This window comes from Notechis scutatus, chromosome 4 (assembly GCF_049901735.1).
Source record: "Notechis scutatus isolate UNSWTSFEM ecotype Mainland chromosome 4, rNotScu1.2, whole genome shotgun sequence".
In the NCBI taxonomy this organism is placed as follows: domain Eukaryota; kingdom Metazoa; phylum Chordata; class Lepidosauria; order Squamata; family Elapidae; genus Notechis; species Notechis scutatus.
The window spans coordinates 89,228,433-89,234,432 of NC_142012.1; the positions used below are offsets into that span (position 1 = coordinate 89,228,433).

The 6,000-nt window shown below is 43.4% G+C and overlaps 1 protein-coding gene across 1 annotated transcript in view; it reads right to left on the bottom strand.

The window, feature by feature from the left end:
- CHST3 (carbohydrate sulfotransferase 3) overlaps window positions 1-4,844 on the bottom strand; it is a 44,643-nt gene extending 39,799 nt beyond the window's left edge. Inside the window, exon 1 of the mRNA XM_087964080.1 lies at window positions 4,583-4,844. The gene's annotated coding sequence lies outside the window, so the exon portion shown is untranslated. The remainder of the gene's footprint in view (window positions 1-4,582) is intronic.
- Between the last annotated feature and the right edge of the window lie 1,156 nt (window positions 4,845-6,000).

Here is a 6,000-nt window from a genome sequence, read left to right on the forward strand (position 1 = left end):
TGCAGACCGGATCAGGCTGTTTACCACATATTGCATCACGGCGACTCTACTTAATTTCTGCATGGGATGACAGACCATTATAAAAAGTCTTATGAGTTTAAACTCATTGGCATGTTCAAGAGAACCCTGAAGTCCAGCCTATCAAGTTTGGATGAATAAGTTGTAGAATAGATGAACAGATCTGTGGTTGAATAGACAGAAACAGTTTTAAAAAGAAAAGTGTAAGTGATTTAAGCCTGCAATTAGATATTTGTTAAGATGCTAAAGAATACAGTTATAAACACTAAAGCCAACCCACCTCAATAAATTGGCCATAAATAATCAGTATATATTAAATTTTCTGATTGGATCAACTAACTTCCCTCTCTCCCAAAAGTAGGGGGATTACATCCTCATATATGCATGCTTTCCCTTAAGCAAACTTTGCAGTTCTCAACACATTACTTCTACAAAATAAAGTTTACAAATTCTGTTCTTAATTTCTGTTAATTTTTTTTTACACAAAAGGCCTACTCCAAATAAAGGTATTGATAATGCAAAAATGAAATGTAACCATATTATGTTGTTGAATTCCCAGGTTTGATCATTTGACCAGGGGTCCCCAAACTTGGCAACTTTAAGACTTATGGACTTCAACTCCCAGAGATGCCAAGTTTAGAGACCTCTGCTCTAGACTCTTATGTTAGAAATTCTGGAGACATAGGAACATATAAAGAACATTAACAGCTGTATCAGTATTACAACTGCACCATAAAATAAATTTCTGCAGAATTCTTGTTCTCCATTCCCAGAAGAATTTTGCTAGATACATGCTACAAGGAATTTATAATTACTTTAGGAGTCTGGGTTTACAGTTACTCATTTTGAATGCAAATGATGCCAGAAGCTTGTCCATTCTAACACATCTTCAATGGTGTATGGGTCTTATTTTGAATCCTAGGCAGGGATTCAAGGACCCATATTGTTTAATGAGTAATTTTCCTGAATTAACTAGTGAAGGTGTTAGGAAAAAAAATCCAGTGATCGCTATATATCATATGCTAACAATGATAAGATTCTTATACCTTTGCAACATACTTTGAGATTTCCATCTTTTGGGGTGGGAAGTTTCTATCTGTCTCTTCTTAAATTATCAGATTAGCTCAGTTTCAAGCATTTGACCTTGTCAGAACCAGCTCTCACTGGTGTTATTGCTGGCTATATCCATGTTTGTGGAAACATTACTGTTTCAAAGTTGGCATAACCACTGGGCACAAATGTTTTCACCATTTTCCACAGAAACAAATGTTTTCACCCCAACCCATTTCTTCTCCAGCTTTAAAGAGATGTACATTTTTATTGCATTACGGAAATTTTGGAGGAAACTTAGTTGAGTATATCTGATTTTTTTTTATGGTCATGAAGCAATTCCACAGAAACAATTTAAGACTCTCCCTCTTTCTTTTGCACATTAATGTGTATATTGTAGAGAACTCAATTTTGGGATTTACAGGAAGAAAAATGAGCATATAAAGCACCAGCTCCAAAACAATTAGGGATAATCTGAAATAATGCAAGGGATATGATCAGAGGCACATTCTCACCATCCTTTGTTTCCACCAGTCACCAAATTATGGGCTTACTTTTCATTCTAGTGAATTCATTTCAATTAAAAACCACTGTTAAAGGAAAATGCTTCATAAGGCCAAAGGTGTTGTCTTTCAGTCCAATAAAGACTAATTTTATCACAATTTCAGAATACACACACACACACACACAAACATTGGAGTTGCTTTAAATGAAATCTGCTAGCAATTTGAATTAGTATGCGGTTTTAGCTTTAATGATGCATTTCTTTTTCAGAAGAGCATCAGAAAAGCTTGTTGTAGAAATGAAATTCCCCATGATGTAGTCCAAAGTTGGAAAATAACGTCTGTCTTTTAATTTTTAGGCCTACAGATCCTTGGCAATTTCCAATTTTTCCATCAAATGTTTGGCTTTCATAAAGTTCCATTACAGCATTTATTTTTATTTTGTTTCTTTATGTCTCACTAGTTGTCTCCCACTTTTCTCCGGAATGTGGGTGTTATTTGTTTATAGACAATTGCACAACAGTCATCTCTATTTTATACTCCATATACACTTTGATAAATTAATAGTGAAAGTAATCATTTAATAAAACTATTTTTGTATATCATTTCTACATTCATCTGCAAAAGACCAATTCATACTTTGTTGTTTTTGCGTGTTTTTTTTTAAAATCCCACTAAAAAGCAATTATGTTTTTACAAAGGTATGCCTGAATGAATGTAGATAAGAATTGGGAACTTTTGAAGGACTGTAGAACAAAATGAAAATTTACAAGCTTCCATACAGAGCTTACTGTCTTATAACTCTTACAGTTCCCTATTATTAGCAGAACCAGGAACCAAGCACTTAGGAAAAATAGCAAAATCATATAAACCAAAGTAGAAGATACCTTTTTAAACATAGGTGCATATTGTAAGTGTATTGTAATCTTCATTTCTGGTAAAGAATTGTGCCATAAAATTGATACTATCTTCTATGATATGCATTTTCTTTTCATTGTGCTTACATATATGATCCTATTGAAGCTTCAAATGAGCATGTGAGATCTCAAATCACCCAAGAGCTATCCTATTCATCACTGAATCCACACAGAAGACCAGCCAAGTTCAGGATAAGGAATAGACTCTGAAGACATAGTTCAGAGAAATCAGCAAAACCCTTCCACAAAATTATGCATCAGGAGCTTGGAAGGAAGATGTCCTAATTCACTAACTTGATATGCTAATTAAATGAGTCTTTTTAACTTCAGAAAAAATCTTACTGTGCATTCTTCTTTTAACTGTTCTCTGCATCTATAGTTTTCTGCACACCAAAAGCTAGCACGTCAGGTAGAATAGTATTAAGACCACTTGATTATTTTTTAAGGTTCAATATATTTTGATGTATGGCAATAAAACTCCAGGATTACAGAGATGGGACATACCTAAGTCCTGGGATGGTTTCTCAATACTGCTAATTCTCCATACATAAAACAAAATCACATGATTTTTGTACCAAGCTTGCTGACAAAAGTAAAAAAAAATTTTTTTTAAAGCCATGCTATTTTATGACCATTCCATTTCACGACAATTCCATTTCACAATTACGTATTTGTGATCTTTGAAGATTGTATATTGACTATAGTTATTCCCATGAAGCAGTTGGATGAACTTTTGAGTAGCCAAGTTTACAGCTGATACTGTCCAAGGATATGCATTGGTGATACGGTTGGGAACTAACAAATGCACTTGTGGATGGATGGAAACTAACCAAGGAGAGAAGCAACCTAGAACTAAGAAATTTCCTGACAGTGAAATGGCTTGCCTTCAGAAGTTGTGGGTGCTCCATTACTTGAAGCTTTAAAAAATAGACTGGGTAGCCATTTGTCTGAAATGGACTTCTGTTTGAGCAAGCAGTTGGACTAGAACATCCCAAGCAGTTGGGCTAGAACATAAGGTCCCTTCCAACTCTGTTACTCTGTTCTGAGAAGCTCCATATAGATTCAGTCCATTTCTAGGTGGAAATGTGTACTGTTTAGGGCAGGGGTCCCCAAACTTGGTGACTTTAAGACTTGTGGACTTCAACTGTTGCTATGCTGACTGAGGAAAACTGAGAGTTGGTCCACAAGTTTTAAAGTCGCCAAGTTTGGAGACCTCTGGTTTAGGGGGGGGGGGGAAAATAAAGTCATCTCATGGAAAAAGGCCTTCCACATATACAAACCCACTACATTCAACGAAGACTACATAGGATCGACTTTGGGTAGTTTATATATATCCCTTGCGTTAAGGGCAAAGCAAAAATCATTGACTCAGAGGTTTTCTCCTTGTCCCCTTGCACTGTGTAGCCTTGAGAAACATACTTCTGGCTTCACTTTTGTTTTTGTTTTTTACAATCACCATCTCAATTTCCCAGAAGCTTCCCAATTTAAAAGGTTTCATCTAACTTCAGAGCATCCTGGATTGGGAATACTTTGCATGGGACATAACCTCACCACCACCACCCCTTGCCTACAAACCAACCAACCTAAGTGTCCCTCAAACTCCCATCGTCTTTCAAGATGAAGAGGTGGGTCAAAATCCCAAGCCTGGTTTATTTCTCTCTTTTAAGGCAAAAAAAAAAACCTAGAAAAGAGATTTGTCCAAGATGATGTTGGCCTGCATCCAGTATTATTATAATAACGCATCTACTTCAAAAAGGAGGGATTTCGACTCTGGGGCGTTGATCTTTTTTGCAAAACTTGGCGAGGGCTCCGTCTCCTATTCTTTTTTCTTTTTCCCTCCCTTTCCAAGGAAGAGCAGCCGGCGTCTTTCTTCAATGCCAGGATGCACCGGAGCGCCCGCCTTCCTTCCTCCCTTTCTTCTTCCCGACACAAGGGAGCAGCTAGAAACCCACCCACCCATCCACCCCGAAGCACAAAGGGGCTCCCTCGCCACCAAGAAACAAAAGAGCGTGAAAGGGGGCGAAAGACGAGGGCGCAGCCGGCCGCAAAAGCCCGCGCACGGCGCGCCAAGAGGCGCTTTACTCCAAGCCTTACCCCCGCTGCCACGGAGTCCACGCCGCCGCCTTCCCGGGAAGGTCCCGCGTCGCTTCCTTGGACGCCCTTTCCTCTCACGTTTGCCGGGGACCATCCGCTCAGGACGCTCGCTCGGCCGCCCGCCTCCTCGGGCTCCCTCCGCGCCCTGCAGCCCCGCTGGCAAGGCTGCCCTAAGTCGCTCGGGGTACGGGAGGTCAGGCGTGAGGGCGTTCCCCGGTGGGGGGAGAGAGAGAGAGAACGAGAGAGCCCGCCGAGCCCTGCTCCTCCTCCTCCTCCTCCTTTCTTGGCTGCCCCTAAAAGGACGCCCGCGGTTCTTCCTCGCCGAAGCCTTTTCCCGCGGCCCTGCGCGTCGACGGAGCCCCAGAGCGGGGCCAAGTGCTGCCAGACCGGCTTGGGCGCGCGGGGAAAGGAAGGCAGCCCCAGGCGAGGAGAGTTGCAAAGTGCTGGCAAAAGTGAGTTGCCGCCTCCTCCTCCTTTCCCGGCTCTCGCCGTTTTCCTCAGCCACCCACCCGCCCCCTTCGCCTCGCTGATGTAGACGGAGGAGGAGAGGGCGAGGGGAGAGAGAGAGAGAGCCGAGCCCCACCCCGCCACTTCGTTCGCTCTCGCTTCTCCTCCTCCTCCTCCTCCATCTCCAGGGAGCAGCTAACAAGGGCCCTTCTGTTGCCTTTGTCCGAGGCGCTCGCGGGCCCGAACGCACCGTTTGCCTCCCGAGCGCTTTGCCTGCCTTTGCGCTGGGGGGGAATTCTTGCCTTGGAGGGCTTCTTTCGGCGGGGCGAGGGAGAAAAAGGCGCCCCTTGGACGACGACGACGACGCCCTTGGGGGGATTCCGCGCGGGAAGTGCGCGCCGAAGCCGGGCGGGGTGTGTGTGTGTGTGGGGGGGGGAGAGTTTGGGATAAGGGGCTCGGCTTCGGGGCCGCGCTGAACAGGATCTCCGCCTGGTGCCGTCGCTCGTACGGTAGTCCTCTTTTGGTGGCCCATCTTTTCAATCAGCACAGAGCTGGAAGGGACCTTTGGAGGTCTTCTAGTCCAACCCTCTGCTCAAGTTGGGGACCCCACCCACCCCCATACCGTTTCAGATTAGGTATCTTGTGAATTTCCCCACTCTTGACACCTCAGTAAATAGAAGCGTCGCCTCGCTTGCACACCACACAATGTGCCTGTTCATCTGAACACCTGCGCCCCGCCTGTCCCAGGCGGCACCCTGGAGCACCAGGAAAAGGTGAACATTTGCTACTTGTGGCTGCTTCTCGTCCCTCGGTTTGCAAATGTGTGATCCACTCTTCTCACCAAATCCCAAGAGCCATGCTCTGGTCTAGGCAGCCCTATCCAAAGGTAACTTAGGGGAAGACCAGCCTACATTTTAAAGACATCCAGGGCCAGTTCAGAAGCAAACTGGAAAGTCACACAAATCTTAGAA